Raw genomic sequence first — 22,462 nt, 5'->3', positions numbered from 1 at the left:
CTAAGACCTTAGCTATTAGGCCAGACTAAGAGTTAAGACCATAGCTATTAGGCCAGAGTATGAGTCTAAGAGCTTAGCTATTAGGCCAGAGTAAGAGCTAAGACCTTAACCATTAGGCCAGAGTACGAGTCTAAGACCTTAGCTATTAGGCCAGAGTAAGAGTTAAGACCTTAGCTATTAGGCCAGGAGAAGAGTTAAGACTTTAACCATTAAGCCAGAGTAAGAATAAAGACCTTAAACATTAGGCCAGAGAAAGAGTCTAAGACCTTAACCATTAGGCCGGAGTAAGAGCTAAGACCTTAACCATTAGGCCAGAGTAAGAGTCTAAGACCTTAACCATTAGGCCAGAGTAAGAGTTAAGACCTTAACCATTAGGCCAGAGTAAGAGTCTGGCCAGAGTAAGAGTTAAGACCTTTACCATTAGGCCAGATTAAGAGTCTAAGACCTTAACCATTAGGCCAGAGTAAGAGTTAAGACCTTAACCATTAGGCCAGAGTAAGAGTCTAAGACCTTAACCATTATGTCAGAGTAAGAGTCTAAGACCTTAGCTATTAGGCCAGACTAAGAGTTAAGACCTTAACCATCAGGCCAGAGTACGAGTCTAAGACCTTAACCATTAGGCCAGAGTACGAGTCTAAGACCTTAGCTATTAGGCCATAGTACGAGTCTAAGACCTTAGCTATTAGGCCAGAGTAAGAGTTAAGACCTTAGCTATTAGGCCAGAGTAAGAGTTAAGACCTTAGCTATTAGGCCAGAGTACGAGTCTAAGACCTTAGCTATTAGGCCAGAGTAAGAGTTAAGACCTTAGCTATTAGGCCAGAGTACAAGTCTAAGACCTTAGCTATTAGGCCAGAGTACGAGTCTAAGACCTTAGCTATTAGGCCAGAGTAAGAGTTAAGACCTTAGCTATTAGGCCAGAGTAAGAGTTAAGACCTTAGCTATTAGGCCAGAGTACGAGTCTAAGACCTTAGCTATTAGGCCAGAGTAAGAGTTAAGACCTTAACCAGTAGGCCAGTGTAAGAGTTAAGACCTTAACCATTAGGCCAGAGTACGAGTCTAAGACCTTAGCTATTAGGCCAGAGTACGAGTCTAAGACCTTAGCTATTAGGCCAGAGTAAGAGTTCAGACCTTAGCTATTAGGCCAGAGTAAGAGTTAAGACCTTAGCTATTAGGCCAGAGTACGAGTCTAAGACCTTAGCTATTAGGCCAGAGTACCAGTCTAAGACCTTAGCTATTAGGCCAGAATAAGAGTTAAGACCTTAGCTATTAGGCCAGAGTAAGAGTTAAGACCTTAGCTATTAGGCCAGAGTACGAGTCTAAGACCTTAGCTATCAGGCCATAGTACGAGTCTTACACCTTAGCTATTAGGCCAGAGTAAGAGTTAAGACCTTAACCAGTATGCCAGTGTAAGAGTTAAGACCTTAACCTGTAGGCCAGAGTAAGAGTTAAGACCTTAACCTGTAGGCCATAGTAGGAGTCTTAGACCTTAGCTATTAGGCCAGAGTAAGAGTTAAGACCTTAACCAGTAGGCCAGAGTAAGAGTTAAGACCTTAACCATTAGGCCAGAGTACGAGTCTAAGACCTTAGCTATTAGGCCAGAGTAAGAGTTAAGACCTTAGCTATTAGGCCAGAGTAAGAGTTAAGACCGTAACCATTAAGCCAGAGTACGAGTCTAAGACCTTAGCTATTTAGCCAGAGTAAGAGTTAATACCTTAGCTATTAGGCCAGAGTAAGAGTTAAGACCTTAACCATTACGCCAGAGTACGAGTCTAAGACCTTAGCTATTAGGCCAGAGTAAGTGTTAAGACCTGAGCTATTATGCCAGACTGAGAGTTAAGACCTTAATCAGTAGGCCAGAGTAAGAGTTAAGACCTTAACCAATAGGCCAGAGTAAGAGTTAAGACCTTAACCATTAGGCCAGAGTACGAGTCTAAGACCTTAGCTATTTGGCCAGAGTAAGAGTTAAGACCTTAACCAGTAGGCCAGAGTAAGAGTTAAGACCTTAACCTGTAGGCCATAGTACGAGTCTAAGTCCTTAGCTATTAGGCCAGAGTAAGAGTTAAGACCTTAACCAGTCGGCCAGAGTAAGAGTTAAGACCTTAACCAGTAGGCCAGAGTACGAGTCTAATACCTTAGCTATTAGGCCAGAGTAAGAGTTAAGACCTTAACCAGTAGGCCAGAGAAAGAGTTAAGACCTTAACCATTAGACCAGAGTACGAGTCTAAGACCTTAGCTATTAGGCCAGAGTAAGAGTTAAGACCTTAACCAGTAGGCCAGAGTAAGAGTTAACACCTTAACCAGTAGGCCAGAGTACGAGTCTAAGACCTTAGCAATTAGGCCAGAGTAAGAGTTAAGACCTTAGCTATTAGGCCATGAGTAAGAGTTAAGACGTTAACCATTAAGCCAGAGTAAGAATAAAGACCTTAAACATTAGGCCAGAGAAAGAGTCTAAGACCTTAACCATTAGGCCGGAGTAAGAGCTAAGACCTTAACCATTAGGCCAGAGTAAGAGTTAAGACCTTAACCATTAGGCCAGAGTAAGAGTTAAGACCTTAGCTATTAGGCCAGAGTAAGAGTTAAGACCTTAACCATTAGGCCAGAGTATGAGTCTAAGACCTTAGCTATTAGGCCAGAGTCAGAGATAAGACCTTAACCAGTAGGCCAGAGTAAGAGTTAAGACGTTAACCATTAAGCCAGAGTAAGAATAAAGACCTTAAACATTAGGCCAGAGAAAGAGTCTAAGACCTTAACCATTAGGCCAGAGTAAGAGTCTAAGACCTTAGCTATTAGGCCAGACTAAGAGTTAAGACCTTAACCATCAGGCCAGAGTACGAGTTTAAGACCTTAACCATTAGGCCAGAGTACGAGTCTAAGACCTTAGCTATTAGGCCATAGTACGAGTCTAAGACCTTAGCTATTAGGCCAGAGTAAGAGTTAAGACCGTAGCTATTAGGCCAGAGTAAGAGTTAAGACCTTAGCTATTAGGCCAGAGTACGAGTCTAAGACCTTAGCTATTAGGCCAGAGTAAGAGTTAAGACCTTAGCTTTTAGGCCAGAGTACGAGTCTAAGACCTTAGCTATTAGGCCAGAGTAAGAGTTAAGACCTTAGCTATTAGGCCAGAGTAAGAGTTAAGACCTTAGCTATTAGGCCAGAGTACGAGTCTAAGACCTTAGCTATTAGGCCAGAGTAAGAGTTAAGATCCTAACCATTAGACCAGAGTATGAGTCTAAGACCTTAGCTATTAGGCCAGACTAAGAGTTAAGACCATAGCTATTAGGCCAGAGTATGAGTCTAAGAGCTTAGCTATTAGGCCAGAGTAAGAGCTAAGACCTTAACCAATAGGCCAGAGTACGAGTCTAAGACCTTAGCTATTAGGCCAGAGTAAGAGTTAAGACCTTAGCTATTAGGCCAGGAGAAGAGTTAAGACTTTAACCATTAAGCCAGAGTAAGAATAAAGACCTTAAACATTAGGCCAGAGAAAGAGTCTAAGACCTTAACCATTAGGCCGGAGTAAGAGCTAAGACCTTAACCATTAGGCCAGAGTAAGAGTCTAAGACCTTAACCATTAGGCCAGAGTAAGAGTTAAGACCTTAACCATTAGGCCAGAGTAAGAGTCTGGCCAGAGTAAGAGTTAAGACCTTTACCATTAGGCCAGATTAAGAGTCTAAGACCTTAACCATTAGGCCAGAGTAAGAGTTAAGACCTTAACCATTAGGCCAGAGTAAGAGTCTAAGACCTTAACCATTATGTCAGAGTAAGAGTCTAAGACCTTAGCTATTAGGCCAGACTAAGAGTTAAAACCTTAACCATCAGGCCAGAGTACGAGTCTAAGACCTTAACCATTAGGCCAGAGTACGAGTCTAAGACCTTAGCTATTAGGCCAGAGTACGAGTCTAAGACCTTAGCTATTAGGCCAGAGTAAGAGTTAAGACCTTAGCTATTAGGCCAGAGTAAGAGTTAAGACCTTAGCTATTAGGCCAGAGTACGAGTCTAAGACCTTAGCTATTAGGCCAGAGGAAGAGTTAAGACCTTAACCAGTAGGCCAGTGTAAGAGTTAAGACCTTAGCTATTAGGCCAGAGTAAGAGTTAAGACCTTAACCATTAGGCCAGAGTATGAGTCTAAGACCTTAGCTATTAGGCCAGAGTAAGAGATAAGACCTTAACCAGTAGGCCAGAGTAAGAGTTAAGACCTTAACCATTAGTCCAGAGTACAAGTCTAAGACCTTAGCTATTAGGCCAGAGAAAGAGTTAAGACCTTAGCTATTGGGCCAGAGTAAGAGTGAAGACCTTAACCATTAGGCCAGAGTACGAGTCTAAGACCTTAGCTATTAGGCCAGAGTAAGAGTTAAGACCTTAACCATTAGGCCAGAGTACGAGTCTAAGACCTTAGCTATTAGGCCAGAGTAAGAATTAAGACCTTAGCTATTAGGCCTGAGTAAGAGTTAAGACCTTAGCTATTAGGCCAGAGTACGAGTTAAGACCTTAACCAGTGGGCCAGAGTAGGAGTTAAGACCTAAACCTGTAGGCCATACTATGAGTCTAAGACCTTAGCTACTAGGCCAGAGTAAGATATAAGACCTTAGCTATTAGGCCAGAGTAAGAGCTAAGACCTTAACGAGTAGGCCAGAGTAAGAGTTAAGACCTTATTCTGTAGGCCAGAGTAAGAGTTAAAACCTTAACCTGTAGGCCAGAGTACGAGTCTAAGACCTTAGCTATTAGGCCAGAGTAAGAGTTAAGACCTTAGCTATTAGGCCAGAGTAAGAGTTAAGACCTTAACCATTAGGCCAGAGTACGAGTCTAAGACCTAAGCTATTAGGCCAGAGTAAGAGTTAAGACCTTAGCTATTAGGCCAGAGTAAGAGTTAAGACCTTAACCAGTAGGCGAGAGTGAGAGTTAAGACCTTAACCTGTAGGCCATAGTATGAGTCTAAGACCTTAGCTATTAGGCCAGAGTAAGAGTTAAGACCTTACCTATTAGGCCAGAGTACGAGTCTAAGACCTTAGCTATCAGGCCATAGTACGAGTCTTACACCATAGCTATTAGGCCAGAGTAAGAGTTAAGACCTTAACCATTAGGCCAGAATACGAGTCTAAGACCTTAGCTATTAGGCCAGAGTAAGAGTTAAGACCTTAACCATTAGGCCAGAGTAAGAGTTAAGACCTTAACCATTAGGCAAGAGTACGAGTCTAAGACCTTAGCTATTAGGCCAGAGTAAGAGTTAAGACCTTAGCTATTAGGCCAGAGTAAGAGTTAAGACTTTAACCAGTAGGCCAGAGTAAGAGTTAAGACCTTCACCATTAGGCTAGAGTATGAGTCTAAGACCTTAGCTATTACGCCAGAGTAAGAGTTACGACCTTAACCAGGAGGCCAGAGTAAGAGTTAAGACCTTAACCATTTGGCCAGAGTACCAGTCTAAGACCTTAGCTATTAGGCCAGAGTAAGAGTTTAGACCTTAGCTATTAGGCCAGAGTAAGAGTTAAGACCTTAACCATTAGGCCAGAGTACGAGTCTAAGACCTTAGCTATTAGGCTAGAGTAAGAGTTAAGACCTTAACCAGTAGGCCAGAGTAAGAGTTAAGAACTTAACCTGTAGGCCATAGTGCGAGTCTAAGACCTTAGCTATTAGGCCAGAGTAAGAGTTAAGACCTTAGCTATTAGGCCAGAGTAAGAGTTAAGACCTTAACCATTAGGCCAAAGTACGAGTCTAAGACCTTATCTATTAGGCCAGAGTAAGAGTTAAGACCTTAGCTATTAGGCCATAGTAAAAGTTAAGACCTTAACCAGTAGGCCAGAGTAAGAGTTAAGACCTTAACCATTAGGCCAGAGTACGAGTCTAAGACCTTAGCTATTAGGCCAGAGTAAGAGTTAAGACCTTAACCAGTAGGCCAGTGTAAGAGTTAAGACCTTAACCATTAGGCCAGAGTACGAGTCTAAGACCTTAGCTATTAGGCCAGAGTAAGAGTTAAGACCTTAACCAGTAGGCCAGTGTAAGAGTTAAGACCTTAACCATAAGGCCAGAGTACGAGTCTAAGACCTTAGCTATTAGGCCAGAGTACGAGTCTAAGACATTAGCTATTAGGCCAGAGTAAGAGTTAAGACCTTAGCTATTAGGCCAGAGTAAGAGTTAAGACCTTAGCTATTAGGCCAGAGTACGAGTCTAAGACCTTAGCTATTAGGCCAGAGTAAGAGTTAAGACCTTAACCAGTAGGCCAGTGTAAGAGTTAAGACCTTAACCATTAGGCCAGAGTACGAGTCTAAGACCTTAGCTATTTGGCCAGAGTACGAGTCTAAGACCTTAGCTATTAGGCCAGAGTAAGAGTTAAGACCTTAGCTATTTGGCCAGAGTACGAGTCTAAGACCTTAGCTATTAGGCCAGAGTACGAGTCTAAGACCTTAGCTATTAGGCTAGAGTAAGAGTTAAGACCTTAGCTATTAGGCCAGAGTAAGAGTTAAGACCTTAGCCATTAGGCCAGAGTAAGAGTTAAGACCTTAACCAGTAGGCCAGAGTGAGAGTTAAGACCTTAACCTGTAGGCCATAGTATGAGTCTAAGACCTTAGCTATTAGGCCAGAGTAAGAGTCAAGACCTTGGCTATTAGGCCAGAGTAAGAGTTAAGACCTTAGCTATAAGGCCAGAGTACGAGTCTAAGACCTTAGCTATCAGGCCATAGTACGAGTCTTACACCATAGCTATTAGGCCAGAGTAAGAGTTAAGACCTTAACCATTAGGCCAGAATACGAGTCTAAGACCTTAGATATTAGGCCAGAGTAAGAGTTAAGACCTTAACCATTAGGCCAGAGTAAGAGTTAAGACCTTAACCATTAGGCAAGAGTACGAGTCTAAGACCTTAACCAGTAGGCCAGAGTAAGAGTTAAGACCTTAGCTATTAGGCCAGAGTAAGAGTTAAGACCTTAACCAGTAGGCCAGAGTAAGAGTTAAGACCTTCACCATTAGGCCAGAGTACGAGTCTAAGACCTTAGCTATTAGGCCAGAGTAAGAGTTAAGACCTTAACCAGTAGGCCAGAGTAAGAGTTAAGACCTTAACCATTTGGCCAGAGTACCAGTCTAAGACCTTAGCTATTAGGCCAGAGTAAGAGTAAAGACCTTAGCTATTAGGCCAGAGTAAGAGTTAAGACCTTAACCATTAGGCCAGAGTACGAGTCTAAGACCTTAGCTATTAGGCCAGAGTAAGAGTTAAGACCTTAACCAGTAGGCCAGAGTAAGAGTTAAGAACTTAACCTGTAGGCCATAGTACGAGTCTAAGACCTTAGCTATTAGGCCATAGTAAGAGTTAAGACCTTAACCAGTAGGCCAGAGTAAGAGTTAAGACCTTCACCATTAGGCCAGAGTATGAGTCTAAGACCTTAGCTATTAGGCCAGAGTAAGAGTTAAGACCTTAACCAGGAGGCCAGAGTAAGAGTTAAGACCTTAACCATTTGGCCAGAGTACCAGTCTAAGACCTTAGCTATTAGGCCAGAGTAAGAGTTAAGACCTTAGCTATTAGGCCAGAGTAAGAGTTAAGACCTTAACCATTAGGCCAGAGTACGAGTCTAAGACCTTAGCTATTAGGCTAGAGTAAGAGTTAAGACCTTAACCAGTAGGCCAGAGTAAGAGTTAAGAACTTAACCTGTAGGCCATAGTACGAGTCTAAGACCTTAGCTATTAGGCCAGAGTAAGAGTTAAGACCTTAGCTATTAGGCCAGAGTAAGAGTTAAGACCTTAACCATTAGGCCAAAGTACGAGTCTAAGACCTTAGCTATTAGGCCAGAGTAAGAGTTAAGACCTTAGCTATTAGGCCATAGTAAAAGTTAAGACCTTAACCAGTAGGCCAGAGTAAGAGTTAAGACCTTAACCATTAGGCCAGAGTACGAGTCTAAGACCTTAGCTATTAGGCCAGAGTAAGAGTTAAGACCTTAACCAGTAGGCCAGTGTAAGAGTTAAGACCTTAACCATTAGGCCAGAGTACGAGTCTAAGACCTTAGCTATTAGGCCAGAGTAAGAGTTAAGACCTTAACCAGTAGGCCAGTGTAAGAGTTAAGACCTTAACCATAAGGCCAGAGTACGAGTCTAAGACCTTAGCTATTAGGCCAGAGTACAAGTCTAAGACCTTAGCTATTAGGCCAGAGTAAGAGTTAAGACCTTAGCTATTAGGCCAGAGTAAGAGTTAAGACCTTAGCTATTAGGCCAGAGTACGAGTCTAAGACCTTAGCTATTAGGCCAGAGTAAGAGTTAAGACCTTAACCAGTAGGCCAGTGTAAGAGTTAAGACCTTAACCATAAGGCCAGAGTACGAGTCTAAGACCTTAGCTATTAGGCCAGAGTACAAGTCTAAGACCTTAGCTATTAGGCCAGAGTAAGAGTTAAGACCTTAGCCATTAGGCCAGAGTAAGAGTTAAGACCTTAACCAGTAGGCCAGAGTGAGAGTTAAGACCTTAACCTGTAGGCCATAGTATGAGTCTAAGACCTTAGCTATTAGGCCAGAGTAAGAGTCAAGACCTTGGCTATTAGGCCAGAGTAAGAGTTAAGACCTTAGCTATAAGGCCAGAGTACGAGTCTAAGACCTTAGCTATCAGGCCATAGTACGAGTCTTACACCATAGCTATTAGGCCAGAGTAAGAGTTAAGACCTTAACCATTAGGCCAGAATACGAGTCTAAGACCTTAGATATTAGGCCAGAGTAAGAGTTAAGACCTTAACCAATAGGCCAGAGTAAGAGTTAAGACCTTAACCATTAGGCAAGAGTACGAGTCTAAGACCTTAACCAGTAGGCCAGAGTAAGAGTTAAGACCTTAGCTATTAGGCCAGAGTAAGAGTTAAGACCTTAACCAGTAGGCCAGAGTAAGAGTTAAGACCTTCACCATTAGGCCAGAGTACGAGTCTAAGACCTTAGCTATTAGGCCAGAGTAAGAGTTAAGACCTTAACCAGTAGGCCAGAGTAAGAGTTAAGACCTTAACCATTTGGCCAGAGTACCAGTCTAAGACCTTAGCTATTAGGCCAGAGTAAGAGTTAAGACCTTAGCTATTAGGCCAGAGTAAGAGTTAAGACCTTAACCATTAGGCCAGAGTACGAGTCTAAGACCTTAGCTATTAGGCCAGAGTAAGAGTTAAGACCTTAACCAGTAGGCCAGAGTAAGAGTTAAGAACTTAACCTGTAGGCCATAGTACGAGTCTAAGACCTTAGCTATTAGGCCAGAGTAAGAGTTAAGACCTTAACCAGTAGGCCAGAGTAAGAGTTAAGACCTTCACCATTAGGCCAGAGTATGAGTCTAAGACCTTAGCTATTAGGCCAGAGTAAGAGTTAAGACCTTAACCAGGAGGCCAGAGTAAGAGTTAAGACCTTAACCATTTGGCCAGAGTACCAGTCTAAGACCTTAGCTATTAGGCCAGAGTAAGAGTTAAGACCTTAGCTATTAAGCCAGAGTAAGAGTTAAGACCTTAACCATTAGGCCAGAGTACGAGTCTAAGACCTTAGCTATTAGGCTAGAGTAAGAGTTAAGACCTTAACCAGTAGGCCAGAGTAAGAGTTAGGAACTTAACCTGTAGGCCATAGTACGAGTCTAAGACCTTAGCTATTAGGCCAGAGTAAGAGTTAAGACCTTAGCTATTAGGCCAGAGTAAGAGTTAAGACCTTAACCATTAGGCCAAAGTACGAGTCTAAGACCTTAGCTATTAGGCCAGAGTAAGAGTTAAGACCTTAGCTATTAGGCCATAGTAAAAGTTAAGACCTTAACCAGTAGGCCAGAGTAAGAGTTAAGACCTTAACCATTAGGCCAGAGTAAGAGTCTAAGACCTTAACCATTATGTCAGAGTAAGAGTCTAAGACCTTAGCTATTAGGCCAGACTAAGAGTTAAGACCTTAACCATCAGGCCAGAGTACGAGTCTAAGACCTTAACCATTAGGCCAGAGTACGAGTCTAAGACCTTAGCTATTAGGCCATAGTACGAGTCTAAGACCTTAGCTATTAGGCCAGAGTAAGAGTTAAGACCTTAGCTATTAGGCCAGAGTAAGAGTTAAGACCTTAGCTATTAGGCCAGAGTACGAGTCTTAGACCTTAGCTATTAGGCCAGAGTAAGAGTTAAGACCTTAGCTATTAGGCCAGAGTAAGAGTTAAGACCTTAGCTATTAGGCCAGAGTACGAGTCTAAGACCTTAGCTATTAGGCCAGAGTAAGAGTTAAGACCTTAACCAGTAGGCCAGTGTAAGAGTTAAGACCTTAACCATTAGGCCAGAGTACGAGTCTAAGACCTTAGCTATTAGGCCAGAGTACGAGTCTAAGACCTTAGCTATTAAGCCAGAGTACGAGTCTAAGACCATAGCTATTAGGCCAGAATAAGAGTTAAGACCTTAGCTATTAGGCCAGAGTAAGAGTTAAGACCTTAGCTATTAGGCCAGAGTACGAGTCTAAGACCTTAGCTATCAGGCCATAGTACGAGTCTTACACCTTAGCTATTAGGCCAGAGTAAGAGTTAAGACCTTAACCAGTATGCCAGTGTAAGAGTTAAGACCTTAACCTGTAGGCCAGAGTAAGAGTTAAGACCTTAACCTGTAGGCCATAGTAGGAGTCTTAGACCTTAGCTATTAGGCCAGAGTAAGAGTTAAGATCCTAACCATTAGACCAGAGTATGAGTCTAAGACCTTAGCTATTAGGCCAGACTAAGAGTTAAGACCATAGCTATTAGGCCAGAGTATGAGTCTAAGAGCTTAGCTATTAGGCCAGAGTAAGAGCTAAGACCTTAACCATTAGGCCAGAGTACGAGTCTAAGACCTTAGCTATTAGGCCAGAGTAAGAGTTAAGACCTTAGCTATTAGGCCAGGAGAAGAGTTAAGACTTTAACCATTAAGCCAGAGTAAGAATAAAGACCTTAAACATTAGGCCAGAGAAAGAGTCTAAGACCTTAACCATTAGGCCGGAGTAAGAGCTAAGACCTTAACCATTAGGCCAGAGTAAGAGTCTAAGACCTTAACCATTAGGCCAGAGTAAGAGTTAAGACCTTAACCATTAGGCCAGAGTAAGAGTCTGGCCAGAGTAAGAGTTAAGACCTTTACCATTAGGCCAGATTAAGAGTCTAAGACCTTAACCATTAGGCCAGAGTAAGAGTTAAGACCTTAACCATTAGGCCAGAGTAAGAGTCTAAGACCTTAACCATTATGTCAGAGTAAGAGTCTAAGACCTTAGCTATTAGGCCAGACTAAGAGTTAAGACCTTAACCATCAGGCCAGAGTACGAGTCTAAGACCTTAACCATTAGGCCAGAGTACGAGTCTAAGACCTTAGCTATTAGGCCATAGTACGAGTCTAAGACCTTAGCTATTAGGCCAGAGTAAGAGTTAAGACCTTAGCTATTAGGCCAGAGTAAGAGTTAAGACCTTAGCTATTAGGACAGAGTACGAGTCTAAGACCTTAGCTATTAGGCCAGAGTAAGAGTTAAGACCTTAGCTATTAGGCCAGAGTACGAGTCTAAGACCTTAGCTATTAGGCCAGAGTAAGAGTTAAGACCTTAGCTATTAGGCCAGAGTAAGAGTTAAGACCTTAGCTATTAGGCCAGAGTACGAGTCTAAGACCTTAGCTATTAGGCCAGAGTAAGAGTTAAGACCTTAACCAGTAGGCCAGTGTAAGAGTTAACGTCTTAACCATTAGGCCAGAGTACGAGTCTAAGACCTTAGCTATTAGGCCAGAGTACAAGTCTAAGACCTTAGCTATTAGGCCAGAGTACGAGTCTAAGACCTTAGCTATTAGGCCAGAATAAGAGTTAAGACCTTAGCTATTAGGCCAGAGTAAGAGTTAAGACCTTAGCTATTAGGCCAGAGTACGAGTCTAAGACCTTAGCTACCAGGCCATAGTACGAGTCTTACACCTTAGCTATTAGGCCAGAGTAAGAGTTAAGACCTTAACCAGTATGCCAGTGTAAGAGTTAAGACCTTAACCTGTAGGCCAGAGTAAGAGTTAAGACCTTAACCTGTAGGCCATAGTAGGAGTCTTAGACCTTAGCTATTAGGCCAGAGTAAGAGTTAAGATCCTAACCATTAGACCAGAGTATGAGTCTAAGACCTTAGCTATTAGGCCAGACTAAGAGTTAAGACCATAGCTATTAGGCCAGAGTATGAGTCTAAGAGCTTAGCTATTAGGCCAGAGTAAGAGCTAAGACCTTAACCATTAGGCCAGAGTACGAGTCTAAGACCTTAGCTATTAGGCCAGAGTAAGAGTTAAGACCTTAGCTATTAGGCCAGGAGAAGAGTTAAGACTTTAACCATTAAGCCAGAGTAAGAATAAAGACCTTAAACATTAGGCCAGAGAAAGAGTCTAAGACCTTAACCATTAGGCCGGAGTAAGAGCTAAGACCTTAACCATTAGGCCAGAGTAAGAGTCTAAGACCTTAACCATTAGGCCAGAGTAAGAGTTAAGACCTTAACCATTAGGCCAGAGTAAGAGTCTGGCCAGAGTAAGAGTTAAGACCTTTACCATTAGGCCAGATTAAGAGTCTAAGACCTTAACCATTAGGCCAGAGTAAGAGTTAAGACCTTAACCATTAGGCCAGAGTAAGAGTCTAAGACCTTAACCATTATGTCAGAGTAAGAGTCTAAGACCTTAGCTATTAGGCCAGACTAAGAGTTAAGACCTTAACCATCAGGCCAGAGTACGAGTCTAAGACCTTAACCATTAGGCCAGAGTACGAGTCTAAGACCTTAGCTATTAGGCCATAGTACGAGTCTAAGACCTTAGCTATTAGGCCAGAGTAAGAGTTAAGACCTTAGCTATTAGGCCAGAGTAAGAGTTAAGACCTTAGCTATTAGGCCAGAGTACGAGTCTAAGACCTTAGCTATTAGGCCAGAGTAAGAGTTAAGACCTTAGCTATTAGGCCAGAGTACGAGTCTAAGACCTTAGCTATTAGGCCAGAGTACGAGTCTAAGACCTTAGCTATTAGGCCAGAGTAAGAGTTAAGACCTTAGCTATTAGGCCAGAGTAAGAGTTAAGACCTTAGCTATTAGGCCAGAGTACGAGTCTAAGACCTTAGCTATTAGGCCAGAGTAAGAGTTAAGACCTTAACCAGTAGGCCAGTGTAAGAGTTAACGTCTTAACCATTAGGCCAGAATACGAGTCTAAGACCTTAGCTATTAGGCCAGAGTACAAGTCTAAGACCTTAGCTATTAGGCCAGAGTACGAGTCTAAGACCTTAGCTATTAGGCCAGAATAAGAGTTAAGACCTTAGCTATTAGGCCAGAGTAAGAGTTAAGACCTTAGCTATTAGGCCAGAGTACGAGTCTAAGACCTTAGCTACCAGGCCATAGTACGAGTCTTACACCTTAGCTATTAGGCCAGAGTAAGAGTTAAGACCTTAACCAGTATGCCAGTGTAAGAGTTAAGACCTTAACCTGTAGGCCAGAGTAAGAGTTAAGACCTTAACCTGTAGGCCATAGTAGGAGTCTTAGACCTTAGCTATTAGGCCAGAGTAAGAGTTAAGATCCTAACCATTAGACCAGAGTATGAGTCTAAGACCTTAGCTATTAGGCCAGACTAAGAGTTAAGACCATAGCTATTAGGCCAGAGTATGAGTCTAAGAGCTTAGCTATTAGGCCAGAGTAAGAGCTAAGACCTTAACCATTAGGCCAGAGTACGAGTCTAAGACCTTAGCTATTAGGCCAGAGTAAGAGTTAAGACCTTAGCTATTAGGCCAGGAGAAGAGTTAAGACTTTAACCATTAAGCCAGAGTAAGAATAAAGACCTTAAACATTAGGCCAGAGAAAGAGTCTAAGACCTTAACCATTAGGCCGGAGTAAGAGCTAAGACCTTAACCATTAGGCCAGAGTAAGAGTCTAAGACCTTAACCATTAGGCCAGAGTAAGAGTTAAGACCTTAACCATTAGGCCAGAGTAAGAGTCTGGCCAGAGTAAGAGTTAAGACCTTTACCATTAGGCCAGATTAAGAGTCTAAGACCTTAACCATTAGGCCAGAGTAAGAGTTAAGACCTTAACCATTAGGCCAGAGTAAGAGTCTAAGACCTTAACCATTATGTCAGAGTAAGAGTCTAAGACCTTAGCTATTAGGCCAGACTAAGAGTTAAGACCTTAACCATCAGGCCAGAGTACGAGTCTAAGACCTTAACCATTAGGCCAGAGTACGAGTCTAAGACCTTAGCTATTAGGCCATAGTACGAGTCTAAGACCTTAGCTATTAGGCCAGAGTAAGAGTTAAGACCTTAGCTATTAGGCCAGAGTAAGAGTTAAGACCTTAGCTATTAGGCCAGAGTACGAGTCTAAGACCTTAGCTATTAGGCCAGAGTAAGAGTTAAGACCTTAGCTATTAGGCCAGAGTACGAGTCTAAGACCTTAGCTATTAGGCCAGAGTACGAGTCTAAGACCTTAGCTATTAGGCCAGAGTAAGAGTTAAGACCTTAGCTATTAGGCCAGAGTACGAGTCTAAGACCTTAGCTATTAGGCCAGAGTAAGAGTTAAGATCCTAACCATTAGACCAGAGTATGAGTCTAAGACCTTAGCTATTAGGCCAGACTAAGAGTTAAGACCATAGCTATTAGGCCAGAGTATGAGTCTAAGAGCTTAGCTATTAGGCCAGAGTAAGAGCTAAGACCTTAACCATTAGGCCAGAGTACGAGTCTAAGACCTTAGCTATTAGGCCAGAGTAAGAGTTAAGACCTTAGCTATTAGGCCAGGAGAAGAGTTAAGACTTTAACCATTAAGCCAGAGTAAGAATAAAGACCTTAAACATTAGGCCAGAGAAAGAGTCTAAGACCTTAACCATTAGGCCGGAGTAAGAGCTAAGACCTTAACCATTAGGCCAGAGTAAGAGTCTAAGACCTTAACCATTAGGCCAGAGTAAGAGTTAAGACCTTAACCATTAGGCCAGAGTAAGAGTCTGGCCAGAGTAAGAGTTAAGACCTTTACCATTAGGCCAGATTAAGAGTCTAAGACCTTAACCATTAGGCCAGAGTAAGAGTTAAGACCTTAACCATTAGGCCAGAGTAAGAGTCTAAGACCTTAACCATTATGTCAGAGTAAGAGTCTAAGACCTTAGCTATCAGGCCAGACTAAGAGTTAAGACCTTAACCATCAGGCCAGAGTACGAGCCTAAGACCTTAACCATTAGGCCAGAGTACGAGTCTAAGACCTTAGCTATTAGGCCATAGTACGAGTCTAAGACCTTAGCTATTAGGCCAGAGTAAGAGTTAAGACCTTAGCTATTAGACCAGAGTAAGAGTTAAGACCTTAGCTATTAGGCCAGAGTACGAGTCTAAGACCTTAGCTATTAGGCCAGAGTAAGAGTTAAGACCTTAGCTATTAGGCCAGAGTACGAGTCTAAGACCTTAGCTATTAGGCCAGAGTACGAGTCTAAGACCTTAGCTATTAGGCCAGAGTAAGAGTTAAGACCTTAGCTATTAGGCCAGAGTAAGAGTTAAGACCTTAGCTATTAGGCCAGAGTACGAGTCTAAGACCTTAGCTATTAGGCCAGAGTAAGAGTTAAGACCTTAACCAGTAGGCCAGTGTAAGAGTTAAGACCTTAACCATTAGGCCAGAGTACGAGTCTAAGACCTTAGCTATTAGGCCAGAGTACGAGTCTAAGACCTTAGCTATTAGGCCAGAGTACGAGTCTAAGACCATAGCTATTAGGCCAGAATAAGAGTTAAGACCTTAGCTATTAGGCCAGAGTAAGAGTTAAGACCTTAGCTATTAGGCCAGAGTACGAGTCTAAGACCTTAGCTATCAGGCCATAGTACGAGTCTTACACCTTAGCTATTAGGCCAGAGTAAGAGTTAAGACCTTAACCAGTATGCCAGTGTAAGAGTTAAGACCTTAACCTGTAGGCCAGAGTAAGAGTTAAGACCTTAACCTGTAGGCCATAGTAGGAGTCTTAGACCTTAGCTATTAGGCCAGAGTAAGAGTTAAGATCCTAACCATTAGACCAGAGTATGAGTCTAAGACCTTAGCTATTAGGCCAGACTAAGAGTTAAGACCATAGCTATTAGGCCAGAGTATGAGTCTAAGAGCTTAGCTATTAGGCCAGAGTAAGAGCTAAGACCTTAACCATTAGGCCAGAGTACGAGTCTAAGACCTTAGCTATTAGGCCAGAGTAAGAGTTAAGACCTTAGCTATTAGGCCAGGAGAAGAGTTAAGACTTTAACCATTAAGCCAGAGTAAGAATAAAGACCTTAAACATTAGGCCAGAGAAAGAGTCTAAGACCTTAACCATTAGGCCGGAGTAAGAGCTAAGACCTTAACCATTAGGCCAGAGTAAGAGTCTAAGACCTTAACCATTAGGCCAGAGTAAGAGTTAAGACCTTAACCATTAGGCCAGAGTAAGAGTCTGGCCAGAGTAAGAGTTAAGACCTTTACCATTAGGCCAGATTAAGAGTCTAAGACCTTAACCATTAGGCCAGAGTAAGAGTTAAGACCTTAACCATTAGGCCAGAGTAAGAGTCTAAGACCTTAACCATTATGTCAGAGTAAGAGTCTAAGACCTTAGCTATTAGGCCAGACTAAGAGTTAAGACCTTAACCATCAGGCCAGAGTACGAGTCTAAGACCTTAACCATTAGGCCAGAGTACGAGTCTAAGACCTTAGCTATTAGGCCATAGTACGAGTCTAAGACCTTAGCTATTAGGCCAGAGTAAGAGTTAAGACCTTAGCTATTAGGCCAGAGTAAGAGTTAAGACCTTAGCTATTAGGCCAGAGTACGAGTCTAAGACCTTAGCTATTAGGCCAGAGTAAGAGTTAAGACCTTAGCTATTAGGCCAGAGTACAAGTCTAAGACCTTAGCTATTAGGCCAGAGTACGAGTCTAAGACCTTAGCTATTAGGCCAGAGTAAGAGTTAAGACCTTAGCTATTAGGCCAGAGTAAGAGTTAAGACCTTAGCTATTAGGCCAGAGTACGAGTCTAAGACCTTAGCTATTAGGCCAGAGTAAGAGTTAAGACCTTAACCAGTAGGCCAGTGTAAGAGTTAAGACCTTAACCATTAGGCCAGAGTACGAGTCTAAGACCTTAGCTATTAGGCCAGAGTACGAGTCTAAGACCTTAGCTATTAGGCCAGAGTAAGAGTTCAGACCTTAGCTATTAGGCCAGAGTAAGAGTTAAGACCTTAGCTATTAGGCCAGAGTACGAGTCTAAGACCTTAGCTATTAGGCCAGAGTACCAGTCTAAGACCTTAGCTATTAGGCCAGAATAAGAGTTAAGACCTTAGCTATTAGGCCAGAGTAAGAGTTAAGACCTTAGCTATTAGGCCAGAGTACGAGTCTAAGACCTTAGCTATCAGGCCATAGTACGAGTCTTACACCTTAGCTATTAGGCCAGAGTAAGAGTTAAGACCTTAACCAGTATGCCAGTGTAAGAGTTAAGACCTTAACCTGTAGGCCAGAGTAAGAGTTAAGACCTTAACCTGTAGGCCATAGTAGGAGTCTTAGACCTTAGCTATTAGGCCAGAGTAAGAGTTAAGACCTTAACCAGTAGGCCAGAGTAAGAGTTAAGACCTTAACCATTAGGCCAGAGTACGAGTCTAAGACCTTAGCTATTAGGCCAGAGTAAGAGTTAAGACCTTAGCTATTAGGCCAGAGTAAGAGTTAAGACCGTAACCATTAAGCCAGAGTACGAGTCTAAGACCTTAGCTATTTAGCCAGAGTAAGAGTTAATACCTTAGCTATTAGGCCAGAGTAAGAGTTAAGACCTTAACCATTACGCCAGAGTACGAGTCTAAGACCTTAGCTATTAGGCCAGAGTAAGTGTTAAGACCTGAGCTATTATGCCAGACTGAGAGTTAAGACCTTAATCAGTAGGCCAGAGTAAGAGTTAAGACCTTAACCAATAGGCCAGAGTAAGAGTTAAGACCTTAACCATTAGGCCAGAGTACGAGTCTAAGACCTTAGCTATTTGGCCAGAGTAAGAGTTAAGACCTTAACCAGTAGGCCAGAGTAAGAGTTAAGACCTTAACCTGTAGGCCATAGTACGAGTCTAAGTCCTTAGCTATTAGGCCAGAGTAAGAGTTAAGACCTTAACCAGTCGGCCAGAGTAAGAGTTAAGACCTTAACCAGTAGGCCAGAGTACGAGTCTAATACCTTAGCTATTAGGCCAGAGTAAGAGTTAAGACCTTAACCAGTAGGCCAGAGAAAGAGTTAAGACCTTAACCATTAGACCAGAGTACGAGTCTAAGACCTTAGCTATTAGGCCAGAGTAAGAGTTAAGACCTTAACCAGTAGGCCAGAGTAAGAGTTAACACCTTAACCAGTAGGCCAGAGTACGAGTCTAAGACCTTAGCAATTAGGCCAGAGTAAGAGTTAAGACCTTAGCTATTAGGCCATGAGTAAGAGTTAAGACGTTAACCATTAAGCCAGAGTAAGAATAAAGACCTTAAACATTAGGCCAGAGAAAGAGTCTAAGACCTTAACCATTAGGCCGGAGTAAGAGCTAAGACCTTAACCATTAGGCCAGAGTAAGAGTTAAGACCTTAACCATTAGGCCAGAGTAAGAGTTAAGACCTTAGCTATTAGGCCAGAGTAAGAGTTAAGACCTTAACCATTAGGCCAGAGTATGAGTCTAAGACCTTAGCTATTAGGCCAGAGTCAGAGATAAGACCTTAACCAGTAGGCCAGAGTAAGAGTTAAGACGTTAACCATTAAGCCAGAGTAAGAATAAAGACCTTAAACATTAGGCCAGAGAAAGAGTCTAAGACCTTAACCATTAGGCCAGAGTAAGAGTCTAAGACCTTAGCTATTAGGCCAGACTAAGAGTTAAGACCTTAACCATCAGGCCAGAGTACGAGTTTAAGACCTTAACCATTAGGCCAGAGTACGAGTCTAAGACCTTAGCTATTAGGCCATAGTACGAGTCTAAGACCTTAGCTATTAGGCCAGAGTAAGAGTTAAGACCGTAGCTATTAGGCCAGAGTAAGAGTTAAGACCTTAGCTATTAGGCCAGAGTACGAGTCTAAGACCTTAGCTATTAGGCCAGAGTAAGAGTTAAGACCTTAGCTTTTAGGCCAGAGTACGAGTCTAAGACCTTAGCTATTAGGCCAGAGTAAGAGTTAAGACCTTAGCTATTAGGCCAGAGTAAGAGTTAAGACCTTAGCTATTAGGCCAGAGTACGAGTCTAAGACCTTAGCTATTAGGCCAGAGTAAGAGTTAAGATCCTAACCATTAGACCAGAGTATGAGTCTAAGACCTTAGCTATTAGGCCAGACTAAGAGTTAAGACCATAGCTATTAGGCCAGAGTATGAGTCTAAGAGCTTAGCTATTAGGCCAGAGTAAGAGCTAAGACCTTAACCAATAGGCCAGAGTACGAGTCTAAGACCTTAGCTATTAGGCCAGAGTAAGAGTTAAGACCTTAGCTATTAGGCCAGGAGAAGAGTTAAGACTTTAACCATTAAGCCAGAGTAAGAATAAAGACCTTAAACATTAGGCCAGAGAAAGAGTCTAAGACCTTAACCATTAGGCCGGAGTAAGAGCTAAGACCTTAACCATTAGGCCAGAGTAAGAGTCTAAGACCTTAACCATTAGGCCAGAGTAAGAGTTAAGACCTTAACCATTAGGCCAGAGTAAGAGTCTGGCCAGAGTAAGAGTTAAGACCTTTACCATTAGGCCAGATTAAGAGTCTAAGACCTTAACCATTAGGCCAGAGTAAGAGTTAAGACCTTAACCATTAGGCCAGAGTAAGAGTCTAAGACCTTAACCATTATGTCAGAGTAAGAGTCTAAGACCTTAGCTATTAGGCCAGACTAAGAGTTAAAACCTTAACCATCAGGCCAGAGTACGAGTCTAAGACCTTAACCATTAGGCCAGAGTACGAGTCTAAGACCTTAGCTATTAGGCCAGAGTACGAGTCTAAGACCTTAGCTATTAGGCCAGAGTAAGAGTTAAGACCTTAGCTATTAGGCCAGAGTAAGAGTTAAGACCTTAGCTATTAGGCCAGAGTACGAGTCTAAGACCTTAGCTATTAGGCCAGAGGAAGAGTTAAGACCTTAACCAGTAGGCCAGTGTAAGAGTTAAGACCTTAGCTATTAGGCCAGAGTAAGAGTTAAGACCTTAACCATTAGGCCAGAGTATGAGTCTAAGACCTTAGCTATTAGGCCAGAGTAAGAGATAAGACCTTAACCAGTAGGCCAGAGTAAGAGTTAAGACCTTAACCATTAGTCCAGAGTACAAGTCTAAGACCTTAGCTATTAGGCCAGAGAAAGAGTTAAGACCTTAGCTATTGGGCCAGAGTAAGAGTGAAGACCTTAACCATTAGGCCAGAGTACGAGTCTAAGACCTTAGCTATTAGGCCAGAGTAAGAGTTAAGACCTTAACCATTAGGCCAGAGTACGAGTCTAAGACCTTAGCTATTAGGCCAGAGTAAGAATTAAGACCTTAGCTATTAGGCCTGAGTAAGAGTTAAGACCTTAGCTATTAGGCCAGAGTACGAGTTAAGACCTTAACCAGTGGGCCAGAGTAGGAGTTAAGACCTAAACCTGTAGGCCATACTATGAGTCTAAGACCTTAGCTACTAGGCCAGAGTAAGATATAAGACCTTAGCTATTAGGCCAGAGTAAGAGCTAAGACCTTAACGAGTAGGCCAGAGTAAGAGTTAAGACCTTATTCTGTAGGCCAGAGTAAGAGTTAAAACCTTAACCTGTAGGCCAGAGTACGAGTCTAAGACCTTAGCTATTAGGCCAGAGTAAGAGTTAAGACCTTAGCTATTAGGCCAGAGTAAGAGTTAAGACCTTAACCATTAGGCCAGAGTACGAGTCTAAGACCTAAGCTATTAGGCCAGAGTAAGAGTTAAGACCTTAGCTATTAGGCCAGAGTAAGAGTTAAGACCTTAACCAGTAGGCGAGAGTGAGAGTTAAGACCTTAACCTGTAGGCCATAGTATGAGTCTAAGACCTTAGCTATTAGGCCAGAGTAAGAGTTAAGACCTTACCTATTAGGCCAGAGTACGAGTCTAAGACCTTAGCTATCAGGCCATAGTACGAGTCTTACACCATAGCTATTAGGCCAGAGTAAGAGTTAAGACCTTAACCATTAGGCCAGAATACGAGTCTAAGACCTTAGCTATTAGGCCAGAGTAAGAGTTAAGACCTTAACCATTAGGCCAGAGTAAGAGTTAAGACCTTAACCATTAGGCAAGAGTACGAGTCTAAGACCTTAGCTATTAGGCCAGAGTAAGAGTTAAGACCTTAGCTATTAGGCCAGAGTAAGAGTTAAGACTTTAACCAGTAGGCCAGAGTAAGAGTTAAGACCTTCACCATTAGGCTAGAGTATGAGTCTAAGACCTTAGCTATTACGCCAGAGTAAGAGTTACGACCTTAACCAGGAGGCCAGAGTAAGAGTTAAGACCTTAACCATTTGGCCAGAGTACCAGTCTAAGACCTTAGCTATTAGGCCAGAGTAAGAGTTTAGACCTTAGCTATTAGGCCAGAGTAAGAGTTAAGACCTTAACCATTAGGCCAGAGTACGAGTCTAAGACCTTAGCTATTAGGCTAGAGTAAGAGTTAAGACCTTAACCAGTAGGCCAGAGTAAGAGTTAAGAACTTAACCTGTAGGCCATAGTGCGAGTCTAAGACCTTAGCTATTAGGCCAGAGTAAGAGTTAAGACCTTAGCTATTAGGCCAGAGTAAGAGTTAAGACCTTAACCATTAGGCCAAAGTACGAGTCTAAGACCTTATCTATTAGGCCAGAGTAAGAGTTAAGACCTTAGCTATTAGGCCATAGTAAAAGTTAAGACCTTAACCAGTAGGCCAGAGTAAGAGTTAAGACCTTAACCATTAGGCCAGAGTACGAGTCTAAGACCTTAGCTATTAGGCCAGAGTAAGAGTTAAGACCTTAACCAGTAGGCCAGTGTAAGAGTTAAGACCTTAACCATTAGGCCAGAGTACGAGTCTAAGACCTTAGCTATTAGGCCAGAGTAAGAGTTAAGACCTTAACCAGTAGGCCAGTGTAAGAGTTAAGACCTTAACCATAAGGCCAGAGTACGAGTCTAAGACCTTAGCTATTAGGCCAGAGTACGAGTCTAAGACATTAGCTATTAGGCCAGAGTAAGAGTTAAGACCTTAGCTATTAGGCCAGAGTAAGAGTTAAGACCTTAGCTATTAGGCCAGAGTACGAGTCTAAGACCTTAGCTATTAGGCCAGAGTAAGAGTTAAGACCTTAACCAGTAGGCCAGTGTAAGAGTTAAGACCTTAACCATTAGGCCAGAGTACGAGTCTAAGACCTTAGCTATTTGGCCAGAGTACGAGTCTAAGACCTTAGCTATTAGGCCAGAGTAAGAGTTAAGACCTTAGCTATTTGGCCAGAGTACGAGTCTAAGACCTTAGCTATTAGGCCAGAGTACGAGTCTAAGACCTTAGCTATTAGGCTAGAGTAAGAGTTAAGACCTTAGCTATTAGGCCAGAGTAAGAGTTAAGACCTTAGCCATTAGGCCAGAGTAAGAGTTAAGACCTTAACCAGTAGGCCAGAGTGAGAGTTAAGACCTTAACCTGTAGGCCATAGTA

The sequence above is a fragment of the Triturus cristatus genome, chromosome 6 (genome assembly GCF_964204655.1).
Source record: "Triturus cristatus chromosome 6, aTriCri1.1, whole genome shotgun sequence".
Taxonomy (NCBI): Eukaryota; Metazoa; Chordata; class Amphibia; order Caudata; family Salamandridae; genus Triturus; species Triturus cristatus.
Note: the sequence above shows the minus strand (reverse complement) of the source record.